This window comes from Scyliorhinus canicula, chromosome 14 (assembly GCF_902713615.1).
Source record: "Scyliorhinus canicula chromosome 14, sScyCan1.1, whole genome shotgun sequence".
NCBI lineage: Eukaryota > Metazoa > Chordata > Chondrichthyes > Carcharhiniformes > Scyliorhinidae > Scyliorhinus > Scyliorhinus canicula.
Window position 1 is genome coordinate 67617371 of NC_052159.1, and position 22103 is coordinate 67639473.

Below are 22103 nucleotides of genomic sequence, written 5' to 3' on the forward strand. Positions count from 1 at the left end.
GCTTATGTGATGAGGGGACAACTATGGGATATAGGACAGGTAATCTCAAAGTGGAGAGATAAGGAAACTGACATGTATATATTAGAAGCCAGATCCACAGGGTGAGTAATATCAAAGGGGAAGAATGATGTATCCATAGCACAATAACTGGAGAAAGTAATACAGTAACAGCAGCTACCATCACAGCCATGCCCAGTTGCAGAAACAGTCTCCTGAATACAAGTTATTGCTAAATGGGTAGTTGGTTAAGATCCAAAACTCGAACCGAGAAGATTTCGCCTTCGCTGAAACTGAAGATGATTTATTCCAAATGTGGCCACATAACCTTTGTGTGGTAGTTATGTGTTGAATTTAACTCATAGAGACTTCCGGTTGCGGCTATGACTAGCTAAGCTGCACATTTGGAAGCTCCTGCGACAAAGGTGTTTTCGGGCCAATTGGAGGGCCCCAACGGTGCTGAAAAGACGAATTCCGGTGGGGGAAGGTCCCCTGAGGAGAACTAGACCGATTTTATGGTCGGTACCCGGAGTGGAGCGGCAAGAAAAGTGGCAGCAGCTCCCCAAAAAAAGCGGGGGAAGAAAATCAAAATGGCGGCCGGCGGCGCACCGGAGGGATGGAGGAAATGGGCGGAGGAGCAGCAGGCCGCTCTCCTCCGTTTTTTCACGGAGCTGAAAGTGGAGCTCTTAGAGTCCATGAACGCGACGACCGCCAGGTTGGTGGGAGCCCAGGCGACCCAAGAGGCGTCGATCAGAGAGCTGCAGCAGGAGATGACCGCGAGGGAGGAGGAGGCCACGGTCCTCGGGGCAAAGGTGGAGGTGCACGAGGCACTCCACCTGAAGTGGCAGAGCCGTTTCGAGGAGCTGGACACTCGGATGAGGAGGAAAAATTTGAGGATCCTGGGCCTAGAAGAAGGCCTGGAGGGGTCGGATCTCCCGGGAATTTAACTCATAGAGTTATACAATATTGGATGTTGGGGTAACTTCATGTAATCCTGGGGGTGTAACCATAAGCATAATTAAGTGTTGTAGAATATTTTAGCCCTTCTTATTGCGTGATTTTTTTCCTTTTAAATTAATAAATATTCTTTATTTTTTTAATACATTTAGAGTACCCAATTAATTTTTCCAATTAAGGAACAATGTAGTGTGGCCAATCCACGTACCCTGCACATCTTTGGGTTGTGGGGGCGAATCCCACGCAAACACGGGAAGAATGTGCGAACTCCACACAGACAGTGACCCAGAGCCGGGATCGAACCTGGGACCTCAGCGCCGTGAGGCTGCAGTGCTACCCACTGCACCACTGTGCTGCCCTTAAATATTCTTTATTAATTGATCACACAACAGGATGACTATTCCTCACTCGTTTCCACGTCAGAGGAGTGGGCAGCACGGTAGCACAGTAGTTAGCACTGTTGCTTCACAGCTCCAGGGTCCCAGGTTCGATTCCCGGCTTGTGTCACTGTTTGTGAAAAGTCTGCATGTCCTCCCTGTGTCTGCGTGGGTTTCTTCCAGGTGGTGCGGTTTCCTCCCACAAGTCTCAAAACACGTGCTGCTGGGTAATTTGGACATTCTGAATTCTTCCTCTGTGTACCCGAACAGGAGCAGGAATGTGGAGACTAGGGGCTTTTCACAGTAACTTCATTGCAGTGTTAATGTAAGCATACCTGTGACCATAAAGATGACTTTACTTTACTTTTCTCACAGTATACAAAACTGAAAATATACTCCACTAAGAGCTGGTGTTCTGAGTTTTGGGATTGTTCTGGGTTTTGGGATTGTTAAAAACCCGGTTGATGTTATTGGCAAGAATATTTCAAAACCCTGAAGGATACCTTGAAACATTCATTCCGAACAGTATATATTTGTTCAGAACAATGTGGGGAACCATGTACAGCTCAGAGAGCAACTAGTCCAATCATTGTGTAAACAATTAATAAAGAATATTCATTAAAGTAAAAGAAAAGGTAAAAAAACACATGACAAATGACTAATATACACTATGACACTTAAATAACTAAACACACTGTTTTGTCCAAAGTTACCTCTTGTTTCCAAAATATACCCACATTCCACCTCCTTTTCCAAGCAACCTCCAATTTTAGTAAATCTATAAGTCAAATCCAGTTAATAGTTACCCCACAATATAGTTTAGGTGACCAAGTCTGAAAAAACATCTCGTTCTGGTTCAATGAAGGCATGAAACTGCTTCTTTCAGAGGAGTGTCTCAGCAATCTTCCGTGGATCTGAATATTAGATGGAACAGGCCTCCATTGCTTGGATCAAGATGGATATGGCCTGTCTGACTGTTGGATGGAAAACTAGAGTGCCTTCACAATGAGAGTGCTCACAGTTACATTGACCCGTAACTTCCTGCATGATTCATGAGTTAAGTCGCTGATGCGCCACACATGCGTGGGTGACGACCTCGAACGGCAAGTGTTCAGGGATGTGGGCTGGAAGTGCATGCCGGTTAAACTTACAGCCAGTTTATTTCACTGCTTGAAGCTCAGTAACAGAGCTAACTTTGGCCACTTACTTACATTTTTGGTGAGTTTTTACACCTTTTTATTTACAGAGACGTTTTCAGCCCAGCAGAGTCAAGAGATATGGGAGACATTGTTTTGGGACTTCAATGTTTTATATTACAAGTGTTTAGTGTTTATAAATATGTTTTAAAAGTAAATAAAATGAAAGGAAGGTACATATATTTTTAAATCTTTGGTTTGTCATGAGGATGTTAATTGCATTAAAGGAACTATAATGGATAGAATGCGGTGATCACTCACTAACGGGTATGATTGTCCACCTAAGACACTCAGTGTAACTGGTCATGGATCCCGTGGGTCCTTGCATGCTCATGAACCCGATCCTGGAGCTGCACCTTCAATCACCCAAAAGATGAGATCGGTCCTTGGACGCAAAGTCATGGGTATTCCTTTCTCAGGCTCATTTTCTGGGTCTCCTGTTGCCGTTGGGTGTTCTTGAAGAATTGAGTCCCTTCAATAATTAAGAGGTTCGTTCAAGTAGGTCTCTTCTGAGCAAAGGCCTCCCACGCATGGATGTCTATGTTCCATTTCTTGAGGTAAGCCTACAAGGTGGGTGCGTATCTCAGATTTCTGGTGCGGCATGCCACCGAGATTCTCCGTTTCGCTGGCTGGCCAATGGGCTTTCCCATAGTGGGGCAGCCCCACGCCGTCGGGAAACCCCTGGGCTGCCTGCAAAATGGAGAATCCAGAAGGCGGAGAATTCAGCCCGGTGTCTTGAAAGGGCTTCCTTTGTCCTCCTCTTGTTTGGACTCCTTGCTTGGGCTGGGTGAAGAAGATTTACTTTGGCAATCGGGGCTATGACATCCTAAACATATGGGTGGTCCTGCGGAGTTGGTTCCAGATGATCATGGCCTCGATACTGGTGCTATTGACTCCTTCAGGGACACTAACGTTAACGTGTCTGTCCTCCCAACTGATTCAGAGCTAAAGTACAGTTAGAGTTTGCAATGTATTTTAAGCTGAGTTGTTTACGAGTCTCCCTGATGTAATGCTCTTCCTTAGATGCCTAAGTGATTACTTCAAATAGTTTTAAAAAGTTTAATGCCTTAGTTGATATATGCAAGCCTCCTGTAAGCTAATGTGAACTATCTATCTGACAGGTACTGCAATCACTCATACCTTAGAGTGTACTGCCAAAATGACATCCCAAAATGATGTCAGAGGAGATGTGTGTCAGGACACTGCGCTTCAGCAACTGCTGCTTTCGGAAGCTGAGCTTGTCAATTACCAATTGATATGTCAAAGCCTCCCTCTTCCCCCTCTTCTCTACCTCCTCTCTTCCCTTCCTCCCCTTCACTCCTCGTCAGGGGATGGTTTAGCACAGGGCTAAATCGCTGGCTTTGAAAGCAGACCAAGGCAGGCCAGCAGCACGGTTCAATTCCCGTACCAGCCTCCCCGAACAGGCACCGGAATGTGGCGACTAGGGGCTTTTCACAGTAACTTAATTTGAAGCCTACTTGTGACAATAAGTGATTTTCATTTTATTTTCATTTAATTTCTCTCTCCCTTTCTCCCCTCTTCCCTCCATTCCATAAACTGTCATTGCAGAAGGAGGCCATTCGGCCCATATAGACTGCAAAGGCCCTTGGAAAAAGCACCCCACTTAAGCCCACGCCTCAACCCTATCCCCGTAACCCAGTAACCCCACCCAATCTTTTTGGCACGAAGGGCAATTTATCATGGCCAATCCACCTAACCTGCACATTTTTGAACTGTGGGAGGAAACAGGAGCACCCGGAGGAAACCCACGCAGACACGGGAGAACATGCAGACTTCGCACAGACAGTGACCCAAGCCAGGAATCAAACCTGGGACCCTGGCGCTGTGGAGCAACTGTGCTAACCACTGTGCTACCACGCTGCCCCTTTACACATAGACAGAACTGTTGTGTTTAAGTGAGAAAATATATTTTATTGCAAGAAATTTGTGAACATTGAGTTAGTTTTATGTAATTGTTCAGCTGATAAAGTTAAATGTTAAGTTAAAAGTTAACTGGTTTCAAAGTTTAGTATTTATATAAAATTTTCTGCTAATGAATGTTTTATATTAAACTTTACAAGCTTCTTCAAATGTCTTACGGAAACATCAGAACACAACATTTAATTATGAGATGATTATAAATGAATAAGATAATTGAAGTAAACAAGGCAGAAAAAATTAACATGGATAACACGGGGGCACACCAGTTAGCACTGTTGCCTTCAGGACCTGTGTTCAATTCAGAACTTGGATGACTGTGGTTTTTGTACATTCTCCCCGTGTCTGCATGGGTTTCCTAGAACAATAGAATTCCTACAGTGCAGAAGGAGGCCATTCAGCCCATTAAGTCTGCATCTGGTACCACTCCCCCACCCTAACCCGGAAACTATTCTGAACATGCCGGACACTAAGGGGCAACTTAGCATGGCCAATCCACCTACCTGTACATTTTTGGACCGTGAGAGGAAACCAGAGCACCCGGAGGAAACCTACATAGATACGAGGAGAATGTACAAAGCCCAGACATACAGTCACCCCAGACAGGGATTGAAATTGTGTCTCTGGGGCTGTGAGACAGCAGTGCTAACCACTGTGCCACCATACCATCGCCATTTTCTCCCAAAGTTCAAAGATGTGCAGGTTAGGTGGATTAGCCTTGCCAAATTGCCCTTAGTGTCCACAGGTTAGGTGGGGTTATGGGGATTGGGCAGGGGCATGGGCCTGGGTAGGGTGCTCTTTCAGAGTGTCAGTGCAAATTTGATGGGCCGAATGGCTTTCTTCTGCATTGCAGTTATTCTATAAACACTAGTCAAAAAAAAACAGATGTTACAAAGACAGTAACAGCAAAAAGCTTTTAAAACCTTATGACCATAATGTAAACGCACAAACATTTTTAAGCATGCAACATGTAAATTTATATCATAATATAGTGCTAATTTAAATAGTTTCACAGACTTAAAACAAATAACCAAATCTGTGCTCACTTATCAATAATCACCTTAAATCATAAAAAAATGAAAAATTACTTCAAAAGAATCGACAACAATAATAATGCATTTAAAAGAAAGAACAAAAAAACTGCCAAAAACACAAATACGTTCCTTCAAAACACTTGTTAAAACAGTTGCCTCATTTTCTATCTGTTTAAATGACTGCCCTCAATGGATGTGTCATAAGGGGGCACGGCCACACTCCTCCTGCACCGCGCTGGAGCCTGCTCAGGCCGGGGCACTGGAGGCCCCAGACTGCCGAAGAGGAAAGAAGGTTCATCATATCATCGGAGTGCAGGTAAATGCGCACAATTCTCTTTCAAAATTCGATGGCCCCTAGCTTCCCCCCGCTAGCCGCAAGTTATCAGCAACTGTTTAGTCTCTTTGATATTTCCCTCTGTGAATTCTTCTCTCTACCTCTCTCAAATTCCTTGCCTTTTGAAGTTATCATATGTATATTCCCACTGATCTATGGGCAACAATTTTGAGCCCTCTCGCTCCGCCTATGAGAAAGTTGGTGCGGTTACAAAACCTGGAGAGAAGCAAAAAACGTGATTATCCCCGACGTGCCTGGCTTTTGGAATATTACACCACCACCCCCAACCAGTAAAGTAGTGTAAATCACGCCATGCAAGCCCGGGAACCTCATTTTAATACATTAGCATGTCATTAATGAGCACACTCTCCAGACCTTCATCCCTCACGGAATATAAACTGGGCGCCTCCATGACTTCATGCCGGTATGATTTACAACAGATCTACATAAACATGAACCTGGTGGCTTCACCTCAGAGGAGGATATAGGAAGTGAGAGTTTCAGCAGCTATGACTCCCAAGGCTCTTCACTGCTCAGTGAGGACGTGGGGGACACAGATAAGTTCAACTCGGGGCCGGGGCTGGGGGTCATCCTCGGGGGAGGAGGGGTCACTAACAGGCCTTAACTTCCATTCACCTTGGGCTATCCCTTGCTTTCAGGGGGTCCGGAGGCTGGAGTGCAGGCACCGCTCCCTGTGTTCTCCTTGCTAGGTCTCTGTTCACATCACTGCTGAGGGAGTGCCCCACCTCACTGGGAGCTGGAAAGTGGGTGGCAGGAGGTGAATACTCAGTGTCACTACTGTGGCAACTATGAGGTAAATGGGGTGAGGGTCCCATGAGAGGCCGGGCTGCAAGGGCAGAATGGGTAACTCAGGGATGTCTTGCTTCCCATCCTCATGAGGAATGAAGACCCTCTCACTTTGGAAAGCACAACTGAACTGTGAGTGAAGGAGCACCACGCTCAGGCACAATTCTGCTCACCAAGGGGTTGAGTTCTAATGACTACAAATCACACTTGTTTATGAAGCTTGTCTCTCAGGAATAAGTGAAATGGGAGAATGTGCCCTCGAGATGTGTGAAGATCATACTCATTGTGGGGTTTACTCTAATCAGCTGTGCCTGGTCTGTCGCAGCGCTCAATCAATTGATTGGAATGCAGGTTGACCCTTCATTGGCAACTCAACAGGGCCAATGAAATATGTAAAGTCAAAGAGAAATGCCACTGATCAAATATTAGTTTAATGTTTGAAGTTTCATTTGTGATTTGTTTTTTTAAGTCACTTTTCCTCACTGCCCCCCACTTCACCATCAGCACAGGTAGGGTCACGCTCCTCTCCAAACAGTTCAAGCACGCTCTTCTCATGTGGGGTCAGGTTTTTAAGCTCCTGCATGACTCCAGCTGCCTGCACAATCTCATCCTGGTTGTGCTCAAACACAGATGGGGAAATTGTAGGTGGTTTACCTGGTTGGAGAGTGGCATGCGTGGGTCTGGATTGAGAGCAGGGATGTGTGGAACAAACTTGAAATTGGGAAGTGGCACCGTGGGGTGGGGGTGGTGTCATGGGGATGTGGGGATGCACCACTGGGGTGGGGGCCACTATTGGGGTTGGGTGGGGGATGCACCATGGAGCTGAGGTGGGAGGGCACCGTTGGGGGGAAGTAGGGGGAAAAGGGCTTTGTGATAGGTGGGCAAGGTGAGAGATCACCTTCGAGGTGTGAAGAATGGATGAGGGGGTGCAGTGAGAGAATGGAAATGTCAGGCATACCCTGGCCATCAAAGAAGGTCATTCATCTTGTCCCTGCACGGCTGCCCCATCCTCTTCTGCAGGGTCCTGGCCCTGACCAAGGTAGCTATTGCCTCCCAGGTGGGCCACTTCACGGATTGTGGTAGAATACACCCTGGCTCCACTGAATCCCATCCAGGAGTCTGGTCAGGGCTTCTACCCCCCCTTTGAATGGATGTGGAAAAGGTGCTGGGCAGTGCTGTGGAGGCATTTATATGGAGCTCCCCAGTGATTGCACTGATTAAGTTTCCCCAAGTGAGGAAATCAGTGGACAGTCGCCAAAAACTCAGAGTATTTCACATGGGGAGAAACCTTTTCTTAAGTGGCATAAGATTCTATCCGGATTTCACTCTCGTTTTCTTGCTGGAACTGACACTTGCTACTTTTTGGTAAGAAGCTGCCCAATGTTTCTGATATGGCCATCTGCACCTCAATGCTTCTCAGCTCCTGCTAATCGTGTTACTGGGCAAATCACATCTCATTATTGCTCTAGACACCCACTAGTCATATTACTTGTCTGTTATTTTACTTAGATTTCAAGGTCACTGTTAATCTCATTAACTTCCCACATTCCTAATAGGGACACCCTTGCATTTAACATCAACAGGGTTGTCACCAATATAATGGTTGCTCACCTCCAAGGGACCTTGCAAAGTTAGATGGTCAATTATTCCTTTCTCATTGCACAATATCCGGTCTAGGACAGTTTGTTCTTTAGTTGGTTCCTCAACATATTGCTCCAGAAAACCATCCCTCCACGAATTCCTCCTCTATGTATTGTTACTATTTGATTTTCCCAATCTACATGCAGATTAAAATCACCCATAATTACATATGTTCCTTTATCGCATGTGTCTCTAATTTCCTGTTTAATGCCATTCCCAACATCACCACTATGGTTTAATGATCTATGTACAACCACTCATTAATGCTTTTTGCACCTTGATGTTTCTCAGCTCTACCAATCAGATTTCACCTCATCGGAGCTAATATCCTTCCTCACTATTGCCTTAATTTCCCCTTTAACCAGCAACCCAACCACCTTTTCCTTTTTGTCTGTCCTTCTTAAAGACTGAACACCCTGTATGTTCAATTCCCAGCAATGGATCAGTGCTGGGACCTTTGCTGTTCGTAGTATATATAAATGATTTGGAGGAAAATGTAACTGGTCTGATTAGTAAGTTTGCAGACGACACAAAGGTTGGTGGAATTGCAGATAGCGATGAGGACTGTTGGAGGATACAGTAGGATTTAGAACGTTTGGAGAGTTGGGCGGAGAGATGGCAGATGGAGTTTAATCCAGACAAATATGAGGTAATGCATTTTGGAAGGTCTATTGCAGGTAGGAAATATACAGTGAATGGTAGAACCCTCAAGAGTATTGACAGTCAGAGAGATCTCGGTGTACAGGTCCACAGGTCACTGAAAGGGGTAACACAGGTGGAGAAGGTAGTCAAGAAGGCATACAGCATGCTTGCCTTCATTAGCCGGAGCATTGAGTATAAAAATTGGCAAGTCATGTTGCAGCTGTATAGGACCTTAGTTAGACCACACTTGGAGTATAGTGTTCAATTCTGGTCCCCACACTACCAGAAGGATGTGGAGGCTTTAGAGAAGGTGCAGGAGAGATTTACCAGGATGTTCCGTGGTATGGAGTGCATTAGTTATGAGGAGAGGTTGAATAAACTCGGTTTGTTCTCACTAGAGCGACGGAGGTTGAGGGGTGACCTGATAGAGGTCTACAAAATTATGAGGGGCATAGACAGAGTGGATAGTCAGAGGCTTTTTCCCAGGGAAGAGGGCTCAATTACTAGAGGGCATAGGTTTAAGGTGTGAGGGGCAAGGTTTAGAGGAGATGTACGAGGCAAATCTTTTACACAAAAGGTAGTGGGTGCCTGGAACTCACTGCCGGAGAAGGTGGTGGAAGCCTGGACGATAGTGACATTTAAGGGGCATCTTGACAAATACATGAATAGGATGGGAATAGAGGGATATGGACCCAGGAAGTGTAGAAGATTTTAGTTTAGACGGGCAGCATGGTCGGTATAAGCTTGGAGGGTCAAAGGGCCTGTTCCTGTGCTGTACTTTTCTTTGTTATTTGTATTGGTCTCCCTGCAGCCATCTTGAATGTGTTTACATCTATTTGTGCAATTAATTCATCTATTTTATCACAAATACTTTGTGCATTAAGGCACAAGGCTTGTCTTTTTAATATTCCTTGTCACATTCCATTATGGCACTGTTTATTTCTGCCCCTTGATTTCTCGCCTGTCGCTTTTCTTATTTCCCCTTTCTGTCTTTTATTCTTGATGTGGAGATGCTGGCTTTGGACTGTGGTGAGCACAGTAAGAAGTCTTACTGCACCAGGTTAAAGTCCAACAGGTTTGTTTCGCACTAGCTTTTGGAGTACAGCTCCTTCCTCAGGTGAATGAAGAGGTAGGTTCCAGAAATATATATATAGACAAATTCAAAGATGCAAGACGATCCTTTGAAGGTCAGTCATTGCAGGTAATTAAGTCTTTACAGGTCCAAACGGAGCAACTGGAAAGAGGGATAATCACAGGTTAAAGAGATGTGAATTGTCTCCAGTCAGGACAGTTGGGAAGATTTTGCAAGCCCAGGCCAGGTGGTGGGGGCTGAATGTAATGCGACATGAATCCCAGTTGAGGCCGCACTCATGTGTGCTGAACTTGGCTATTCGTTTCTGCTTGGCGATTCTGCGTTGTCACGCGTCCTGAAGGCTGCCTTGGAGAACGCTTACTCGAAGATCAGAGGCTGAATGCCCTTAACTGCTGAAGTGTTCCCCGACTGGAAGGGAACATTCCTGCCTGCCGATTGTCACGCGAAGTCCATTCATCCATTGTTGCAGCGTCTGCATGGTCTCGCCAATGTACCACGCTTCGCGACATCCTTTCCTGCAGCGTATGAGGTAGCCAACATTGGCCGAGTCGTACGAGTATGTACCATGTACCTGGTGGGTGGTGTTCTCACGTGTAATGATGGTACCCATGTTGATGATCTGGCACGTCTTGCAGAGATTGCTATGGTAGGGTTGTGTGGTGTCGTGGTCGCTGTTCTGAAGGCTGGGTAGTTTTATGCAAGCAATGGCTTGTTTGAGGTTGCGTGGTTGTTTGAAGGCAAGTAGTGGGGTTGTGGGGATGACCTTGGCAAGATGTTCGTCTTCATCGATGACGTGTTGAAGGCTGTGAAGAAGATGTCGTAGTTTCTTCGCTCCGGGGAAGTACTGGACGACGAAGGGTACTCTGTCGGTTGTGTCCCGTGTTTGTCTTCTGAGGAGGTCGGTGCGGTTTTTTGATGTGGCGCGTTGGAACTGTCGATCGGGGAGTCGAGCGCCATATCCTGTTCGTACGAGGGCGTCTTTCAAAATCCGTAGATGTCTGTTACACTCCTCCTCATCTGAGCAGATCCTGTGTATACGGAGGGCTTCTCCATAGGGGATGGCTTCTTTAATGTGTTTAGCTTGGAATCTGGAGAAGTGGAGCATTGTGAGGTTATCCGTGGGCGTGTCATAAAGCGAAGTGCTGAGGCGACCGTCCTTGATGGAGATGTGTGTGTCCAAGAATGCAATCGATTCTGGAGAGCAGTCCATGGTGGGTCTGATGGCAGGATGGAATTTATTGATGGCATCATGGAGTTGTTTCAGTGATTCTTCGCCATGGGTCCAAAGGAAAAAATGTCATTGATGTATCTGGTGTATAACGCCGGTTGAAGGTCCTGTGCGATGAGGAGGTATTGTTCAAACTTGTACATGAAGATGTTGGCATATTGAGGTGTGCATTTGGTCGCCATGGCTGTTCCGTGTGTCTGGATGAAGAACTTATTGTCGAAGGTAAATACGTTGTGACCCAGAATGAAACAGATGAGTTGCAGAATTGCGTCTGGAGATTGGCAGTTGTCGGTATTGAGTACTGAGCTGTTGCAGCAATGCCGTTGTCATGGGGGATGCTGGTGTATAGTGCTGAGACATACATTGTGATGAGGAATGTTCCTGGTTCAACTGGTCCATGGGTGCTGAGATTCTGTAAGGAGTCCATCATATTGCGACAGAAGCTGGGCGTTCCTTGTACGATGGGTTTCAAGATGCTCTCGATGTAGCCAGAGAGGTTCTTACACAGGGTCCCATTGCCTGATACGATAGGACGGCCTGGTGTGTTGGCCTTGTGTATTTTCGGGAGCCATTAGAGATCTCCAATGCGGGGAGTACGTGGGATGAGAGGACATAGGGTGCTCTGAAGATCTGGACCCAAGGTCACCGAGCAGAAACATAGCCAAGTTCCGCACACATGAGTACGGCCTCAACCTGGACCTTGGATTCAAGTCGCATTGCACTCACCCACCACCATCTGGCCTGGCCTTGGGAAATCCTACCAACTGTCCTGGCTTGGGACAATTCACACCTCCTTAACCTGTGATTATCCTTCTCTCCAGTTGCTCCGTTTTGACCTGGAAAGACTTAATTACCTGCAAAGACTCGCATTCAAAGGATATATATATATGTTTGTGGAACCTACCTTTTCATTCACCAGAGGAAGGAGCTGCGCTCCGAAAGCTAGTGATTCAAAACAATCAGTTGGACTTTAGCCTTGTGTTGCAAGACTTCTTATTCTTTTATTCTTGTCCGTGTTTGCCACTTTTCTGTCACCTTTCATAGGTTCTCATCTCCCCTGCTATTTTAGTTTAAACCGTCCTCAACCATTCTATCAAATACCACCCCCCCCCCCCCCCCCCCCCCCCCCCCCCCCCAGGACATCAAGCTGGTGCAACCTGTCCTGTTTTTACTGGTCCCACCTTTCCTAGAACCGGTCCCAATGTCCCAGGAATTTGAAACCTTCCCCCTCAAACTACCTCTTCATCTATGTATAGGTATCGCAAGGGTAAAAAGACCCTGATGGGAGTTATGTACAGGCCCACTAGCAGTAGTCAGGATGTGGGGCAGAAAATAAATCAGGAGATAGGAAAAGCATGCAAAAAAAGGCAATATTACAATAATCATGGGGGACTTCAATATGCAGGTGGACTGGGAAAATAAGGTTGGTAGTGGATCCCAAGAAATGGAATTTGTGGAATGTCTCAGAGATGGTTTTTTGGAGCAGCTTGTGACAGAGCCTATTAGGGAACAGGCAATTCTGGATTTGGTGATGTGTAATGAGGCAGACTTGATTAGGGAACTGAAGGTGAAGAACCCTTCGGGAGGAGTGGCCACAATATGATAGAATTTACCCTGCAGTTCGAGAGGGAGAAGCTGCAATCAGATGTAATGGTATTACAATTAAACAAGGGTAACTACAAAGACATGAGGGAGGAGCTGGCAAGAGTTGATTGGAAAAGGAGCCTAGCAGGGAAGACAATGGAACAGCAATGACAGGCGTTTTGGGGGGTTATTAGGGAGGTGCAACAGAAATTCATCCCAAGGAGGAGGAAACATGCTATGGGGAGGACAAGGCATCCATGGCTGACCAAGGATGTCAAGGACAGCATAAAGGCTAAAGGAAAAGCATACAAACGGTGAGGATTAGTGGGAAACCAGAGGATTGGGAAGCCTTTAAAAGCAAGCAGAGGACAACTAAAAAAGAGATAAGGGGGGAGAAGATGAAGTATGTGTGCAAGCTAGCTGGTAATATAAAGGAAGATAGAAAGAGATTTTTTCAATATATAAAAGGTAAGAGAGAGGCAAAAATAGACCTTGGACCACGAGAAAATGTGGCTGGAAAAGCAATAATAGGAAACAGAGAAATGGCAGACAAACTGAATAGTTACTTTGCATTAGTCTTCATGGTGGGAGACACCAGTGGGATGCCAGAGCTCCAGGAGAACAAGGGAGCAGAGGTGAGTGCAGTGACTATTACTAAGGAGGAGGTTCTGGGGAAACTGATAGGCCTGAAGGTGGATATGTCACCTGGACTGGATGGACTACACCATAGGGTCCTAAAAGAGATAACTGAGGAAATTGTGGAGGCATTAGTGATAATCTTTCAGGAATCGCTGGATGCAGGAAGTGTCCCAGAGGACTGGAAGGTGGCTAATGTAACACCACTGTTTAAGAAGGGAGGGAAGGCAGAAGATGGAAATTATAGGCCGGTTAGCCTGACTTTGGTCATTGGTAAGATTTTAGTGTCTGTTATTAAAGATGAGATCGCAAAGTGCTTGGAAGGGCATGGTAAAATAAGACTGAGTCAGCACGGCTTTGTCAAAGGGAGGTCGTGTCTGACAAATCTGTTAGAGTTCTTTGAGGAGGTAACAAGGAAGTTAGGCAAAGGAGAACCAGGGGACATGATTTATTTAGATTTCCAGTAGGCCTTTGACAAGGTGCCACACAGGAGACTGTTAAATAAGTTAAAAGCCCATGGTGTTAAGGGTAAGATCCTGGCATGGATAGAGGATTGGCTGACTGGCAGAAGGCAGAGAGTGGGGATAAAGGGTTTTTTTTCAGGATGGCAGCCGGTGACCAGTGGTGTGCCTCAGGGGTCGGTGCTGGGACCACAGCTTTTCACAATTTACATTAATGATCTGGAAGAAGGAACTGGTGGCACTGTTGCTAAGTTTGCAGATGATACAAAGATCTGTAGGGGGACAGGTAGTATTGAGGAAGCAAGGGGATGCAGAAGGACTTGGCCAAGCTAGGAGAGTGGGCAACGAAGTGAGGTTATGCACTTTGGAAAGAGGAATTTAAGCCTAGACTATTTTCTAAATAGGGAAATGCTTCGGAAATCAGAAGCACAAAGGGACTTGGGAGTCCTTGTACATGATTCGCTTAAGGTTAATGTGCAGGTTCAGTCGGCAGTTAAGATGGCAAATGCAATGTTAGCATTCATGTCAAGAGGGCTAGAATACAAGATCAGGGCTGTACTTCTGAGGCTGTATAAGGCTCTGGTCAGACCCCATTTGGAGTATTGTGAGCATTCTGGTCCCCATATCTAAGGAAGGATGTGCTGGCCTTGGAAAAGGTCCAGAGGAGGTTCACAAGAATGATCCCCGGAATGAAGAAAGTGTCATATGAGGAACGTTTGAGGACTCTGGGTCTGTACTCGTTGGAGTTCAGAAAGATGAGAGAGGATCTTATTGAAACTTACAGGATACTGCGAGGCCTGGATACAGTGGACGTGGAGAGGATGTTTCCACTTGTAGGAAAAACTAGAACCAGAGGACACCATCTCAGACTAAAGGGACGATCCTTTAAAACAGAGATGAGGAGGAATTTCTTCAGCTAGAGGGTGGTGAATCTGTGGAACTCTTTGCCGCAGAAGACTGTGGACGCCAATTCACTGAGTGTCTTTAAGGCAGAGATAGATAGGTTCTTGATTAATAAGGGCTTCAGGGGTTATGGGGAGAAGGCAGGAGAATGAGGATGAGAAAATATCAGCCATGATTGAATGGCAGAGCAGACTCGATGGGACGAGTGGCCTAATTCTGCTCCTATGTCTTATGGTTTTATGGTATTCATCTGATATAGCCTACTATTTCTTCTCAGATTAGCATGTGGCACTGGAAGTAATCCTGAGATAACTAGTTTTGAGGTCCTACTTTTCAATTTACTTTCCAAATCCCTCTATTCTTCTTTTAGGACCACATCCTTTTTTTGTTAACTTTGTCATTTGTACCAATGTGCACCACGACCACTGGCTGCCCACCCTCCCCCTCCAGATGTTCCAAAGTCGCTCTGAGATATCCTTGACCCTAGCACCAGGGAGACAACATACCATCCAGGAAACCCGTTTGCGCCACAGAAATACTCATCTATTCCCTTTAAAATTTCATTCTTCCTTCGGGCAGCACGGTAGCATTGTGGATAGCACAATTGCTTCACAACTCCAGGGTCCCAGGTTCGATTCCGGCTTGGGTCACTGTCTGTGCGGAGTCTGCACATCCTCCCCGTGTGTGCGTGGGTTTCCTCCGGGTGCTCCGGTTTCCTCCCACAGTCCAAAGATGTGCAGGTTAGGTGGATTGGCCATGATAAATTGCCCTTAGTGTCCAAAATTGCCCCTTAGTGTTGGGTGGGGTTACTGGGTATGGGGATAGGGTGGAGGTGTTCACCTTGTGTAGGGTGCTCTTTCCAAGAGCCGGTGCAGACACGATGGGCCGAATGGCCTCCTTCTGCACTGTAAATTCTATGATAATCTATGAAATTTAATCCCCATGTTTGTAATAAAATACATGTTCAAAAAAATCAGTGCCTGCCGTGATTTCGGTGTCGGAACCCATTCTCTGCCTAATCGCCTTTCCTGATTTCGGTCATGGCGAATGGAGATTCTCGCCTGCTGCCTTTTGAGCCAAGGTTTCATTCTTGTATCTTCCCATCCAGTTGTAAAATCATCTGGGATTGTTACAACAGTGATAGTACAGCCGTGATCCAAAGGTAACATCAAAATATCTTTACTTTCCCAACTCTGCTGCAGTCATGACATCTGCAGCAGAGGTGGATGCAGCCTGCTGGCTGCTCTGTCCTAATGCCTGCAATGACTTTGGCAGATGTTCTCTGGTAGCCCGGGTCCTAGAGCTCCCTAACCTAATTAATGTCTCCTGCTCAGAGACAGAATCTCCCTTGGTGGCCCAAGCAGCTGGAATGTCTGGGGCCACAGACAGAGGAGAAGGTGAGCGACTTCACACCCTTGGAGTGTGCTGAGAGGAAGCCCCACAGGATCCGGCTGATGCTCATCCTCTCTGTGGAAGTCTTAGGGTCCTGCTCTGACTCTTACAGGAGATGGTGCACCTGGAGGGAGATTACGGTGCCTCTTCCCCATGTCACCTACATCGTGATGACCCTCCCCCCCCCCCCCCCCCCCCAATGGTGTGTGGCCATGAAATGCAGGGCCAAGCGCAAATAAGACCTTAGGACATAGGAGCAGAAGTAGGCCATTTGGCCTATCGAGCCTGCTCCACCGTTAAATGAGATCATGACTGATGTGATATAATCCTCAACTCCACTTTCCCGCCTTATCCCCAGAACCCTTGCTTCCCTTACTGATTAAAAATCTGTTTATATCAGCGTTGAACATACTTAACACCCAGCCTCTATGTTCTCCGTGATAAAGAATTGCAAAAATTCACTTCCCTCTGAGATCTGCCAAGATCTGCTGGATAAAGGTCTCCATGGTGGATGCTGAAGTTCCCTTGGTGATCTCCATGAGCTCGCATGTCAGAGGCGCGGGGCTAGACAGAACGCGGACAGACTCCTCCATCATTTGCTCTAGTCTGTCATTGCATCTCTGGCAATGTGTTGGTGGCCACTTCCAGAGACTCATTATCTGATTGAGACTGGGCATGTGCCTGGTCTCCAGCAGCCCTGAGTGCCAGAGACTTGACTGTCTCTGCCTCCAACTGCCGCAGGGCAGGTCAGTGAGGTGTTCTGCAGAAGGTGGTCTCAAGTAGGGGCAGCACGGTAGCATAGGGGCAACACAGTAGCATAGTGGTTAGCAAAATTGCTTCACAGCTCCAGGGCCCCAGGTTCGATTCCGGCTTGGGTCACTGTCTGTGTGGAGGCTGCACGTTCTCCCCGTGTGTGCGTGGGTTTCCTCCGGGCGCTCCGGTTTCCTCCCACAGTCCAAAGATGTGCAGGTTAGGTGGATTGATCATGATAAATTGCCCTTAGTGTCCAAAATTGCCCTTAGTGTTGGGTGGGGTTACTGGGGTATGGGGACAAGGCGGGTTGTGGGCTTGGGTAGGGTACTCTTTCCAAGAGCCAGTGCAGACTCGATGGGCCGAATGGCCTCCTTCTGCATTTAAATTCTATGATTCTAAGTCTAATCTAGAGCTGTGCTCCAGCAAGGTGTGCCTCTGCACAGGTGAAGGGTGTGGGTGAGTGCTGAGTTGGTTCTTCCAGAGCTTCCTCTTCAGATGTAGTCTGGAGCTCGGACTGTTGCTTGGCTACCTTGTGGGCCGAGAAAATAGAGAATAGAGTTTTAGTTGATGAACGCGAACCATATAAGACTACCAGTGATTCACTCTGATTATCAGATTTGATGAAGTAATGGAGCCGTGTAATGGTGTGAGAACACCACCCACCAGGTAGGCGGTACATACTCGTGCGACTCGGCCAATGTTGTCTACCTCATAAGCTGCAGGAAAGGATGTCCCGAAGCGTGGTACATTGGCGAGACCATGCAGACGCTGCGACAATGAATGAACGGGCATCGTGTGACAATCACCAGGCAGGAATGTTCCCTTCCAGGCGGGGAACACTTCAGCAGTCAAGAGCATTCAGCCTCTGATCTCCGGGTGAGCATTCTCCAAGGCGGCCTTCAGGACACGCGACAACGCAGAATTGCCGAGCAGAAACTTATAGCCAAGTTCCGTACGCATGAGTGCGGCCTCAACCGGGATCTTGGATTCGTGTCGCATTACATTCACCCCCCACCATCTGACCTGGACTTGCAAAATCCTACCAACTGTCCTGGCTTGAGACAATTCATACCTCTTTAACCTGGGATTACCCCTATCTCTGGATCTGTAAAGATTTGATTACCCACAAATGCTTGCATTCCAAGCATTGTCTGGCATCTTTGACTTTGTCTATATACATGTTTCTGGAATATATCTCTTCATTCACTTGAGGAAGGAGCAGTGCTCCGAAAGCTCGTATTTGAAACAAACCTGATGGACTTTAACCTGGTGTTGTAAGACTTCTTACTGAGAAAAAAAATGGCATTCTTCCTCCAGGTACCATACCCTAAGGGGGCATTGGCAACCTGGGACTTGGATTGGATTGGTTCATGATATGTGACAAAGTAATGCAGTGATTGACCATTGCCTTCTGGCTGACCAGCATACTCTCCCAGTTTTCCCACTGCCATCAAGTATGTTGGAAACATTTACAGGCTGTTGATCAACCTGCTGGCCAGAATACAAACACACCTGCTGTGGCCAAAATGTCCTGAAATTGGACTTGAAGCTGGAGCTTCAGCCCACAGGTAGGAACATTTACCATGAGACCACAAGACCTCTCTCGGTAATAATTTAAACACTCAATGATTGTCTACTCTAAATCATTCTTTTATTTCACAATCATTTTATTTTCATTGCTGTGTTAAACCAATGCTGATTTTGTGGATGGTTATAAATTCTACTGAGGCAACCTTTAACACCTAAACAGTCATTTTCTGCACGGCACTAATTAAAAAAAACTGTCAGTCAGTAGATTATTATACTAAAGATTATTAGAGTTGGGTGCTAATGGGTGGCATCCAAATAGTGCTCTATATCACATCCAGCAATGTCTTAATGTTCAGAAATTAAATCACAGAAATTCAAGATTTGATCTAAAGCTTCTAATTTCTGAAGTGCATGGAATTGAAAGGATTATGCGTACGATCCCCACCAGTTTGGGATTTTGTTCCGCAATAAATTATTGTTATTTAAGAAAAGAGACAATAATTTAGTTCTCCATTATTGGTGAATTAGATTGCTAATAACCATTCCCAATAATAATGTGGAAACATAATAATGTGACTATTTCTGGTGCTGTTGCCGCTTTTATGCATAAATCAGGACACCAGAATCTGATAGTGTTAATAACTTGAGATATACCCAAATAAAAGAACATGGATTTAAACTTTATAGATCTAATTTCCCTGGACGCTGCACGTTTGGGGATAAAGTCTATGCCTTCAGCTCAGGCAGAGTGATATTAATAGGCTGGGAAGAGCGGTGTTCCCACTCTAGATTATTGTGGCCAAATGGGCCCCAGCATTCTGCAGTTGCAGTTCCTGGTTCTATTCTCAGTATTTGCTGGTGGGAAGGGCTGTTCTGAGGCTGCCGTCAAACAGTTTTCTAGCCTGGGTCTGTATGTTAAGAGTTTTGCCGGTGCAGTGTACTTCAGCACTATTTACTGCTCAGGGAGAGGTGAGTCAAAGAAAATTGGCACTTTGAAGAACCTCAGTAATGGTTAGTCACAGCATCTTTCAGAGATCATTATCTGGGCTATTTATCATTTTGTTTTAATTAAAATCATCACCTCATCTGTGCTAAATTGATTTAGTGCATAGTATTTTAATAAAAGTTTCATTTACTTAAAAATAAATCTGTGGACATCTATGATGTCATAATGATTTATCCAGCTTATGGGTGCACTTGCCATAATCCAGTTTAACTGAGCCATTCAAGCATCTTTGGAGTTCAGCCCTGAATATTCCTCAATCTAGAATTTCTAAAAGCTGCTTAGAAAACACATTATGTAATGATGAGGAATGGGAACAAAATGCATGTCCTGTGTAATCTTAAATAAATTCTGCTATTCGCTGCAGAATTTATTTTTTAACCAATCAGATAAGATGAAAATGCACTGCCCCCTTTACAACAGTGAGAGGCAGCACATGTGTATTTTGTGGAGATGCATTTTCAATTGATCATCCAACCAGCTGTGGCACACTCAAGAGTGACTACTGTTCTCTAAACATGATGACTGGGAGAAAGGATTCAATCAACCATCCAATCCAGAAAGTCATAGATTGGGTCAAACTGGAGAGGCCCTCACCCTGAAGGCCTACCTCAAGAAATGCAACATAGATGTCAACACTTGCGAGATCCTTTCTCAGAAGAGACCTAGTTGGAGGAACTTCCTGATTGAAGGAAAACAATTCTTCGAGGACACCCGATGGCAAGAGGAGGCCCAGAAAAGGAGCCTGAGAAAGGAATACCAGTGATCTAGAGCCCAAGGACCAACCCCACCTCCCAGGAACACCTGCGATGTGTGCAGTCAAAGATGCAGCTGTAGGATCAAGCTCATTAGCCACATAAAGACCCACAGTACCCATGACCAGTAACATGGAATTTCTTTGATCGACAATCATACTTGTTAGTGAGTGATCACTGAAGAAGAATAAGGAGAAGACTTACCTTCTCTACATGTGAAGAGGTTCAGTTTCAATTTAGTTTACTGTATTCACTAATCACAATGCGGTTTCCTCATATCAAATGCAGATCAAACGGTTGCTTTGTGAACCATGCCTGCTCAATCTGCAAGCATGACCCTCAGCTTCGAGTCGCTTGTCATTTTAATTCACTGCTCTGTTCCCACTCTAGTTTGTCTGTCCTCGACCTCCTGCATTGTTCTCATAAAGCTCAATAGAAGTTTGAAGAACACCACCTCACTTTCGCTAAATCAATTTACACTTTCCAGCTTCAATATGTTTATAGGGTAGCATAGTAGCTATTTTGCTGGCTTAAAATTCAGTAGACCTTTACCATTAATCTGAAGACATGAGTTCAAATCCCATCATGACAACGGGAGAATTCAAATTCAATTAATTAAATAAGTCAGGAATAATGGCGACTATGAAACTACTGGATTTTGTAAATCCCCATTTTGTTGTTAAGGCCCTTTAGGGAAAGACATCTGCCATAATTACCCACTCTTGCCTACATGTGACTCCAGACCTGCAGAAATGTGGTTGATTCTTAACTACCCTCTGAAATGACTGTGCAAACCTTTCAGCTATAATCATAAAAGTGACTCTCACCTCCAGCTTTCAAACAGCAATTATAAATGGGCAATAAATGCTTGTCTTGTAGTTGTTTATTATTGATGAATTAAAAAATGAGATCAACAATTGTAGATCATAACTATTGCTCCGATGTTGCTGGAAATGATTCTGCTCTTGTCATTTTCTGTTCCTCTAGACCCAATTTTTGTTTCTTTTATTGTTCCATTTCCATCCCCTTTGACCTTGCACCATCATCGGTCCTTCCTTCAACACTGTCGCAAACCACCTCCTATCCTTTCTTTCCCTCCCAACGTTCTCTGCCTTTGACCTTGTTTAAAACCTATATCTTTCTTTTCCTTCAGGTCTTGTGAAAGGTCCTGTAGCTGGAAAATTAACTTAGTTTCTCTTGCAATACATTCTCGCTGATCTGAGTATTTCCAGGATTTTGTTTCATTTCAGTTAGACATCGTTAAGATTTGTCGTGATTGTCCCTTTCTGGGTAACACAGCTGAGGAAGGGTCAACTTGCTTGGGTGGTAAATTGGGACTCAGAGGGACTAATCACCGCAGGGGGTGGAGTTCTTTGGTTGAGACATGCAAGGAGCTGGGTATAGCCATGAGTTTGCTGTTTTATTATAAATAAATCATTTTTAATTCACAAATGAAATCTGTGAAAGTACATAATTACATTTGGCGCTGAGGATAAAATTATCATGGCACTGCCTCTCCTGACACCTGTGAGTATCCTGTTTTAATCGATGTCTGAAATAAAAGTACTCATCAGAATGCATCTCTTTGGGCGACTCAACCATTTGAGATATTGAGATATTGCCAGACCCTGAGTAATGTTGCATCAGAAAAGATGGACAGTTCAAGATGTGTGGGCAACAGAGAGAACACAGCAAGACTCCTGGGTCAGAATCCACAACAAGGGTGAGCAAAATGCAGAAGGAACCTCTACTTACATGTGGACTAAGAAGTGGTCAGGGAGACATCGAGCATTGGAGAGGCTGAGGGATAGGCACAGAACAAACCTGAATTGGCTGAATACA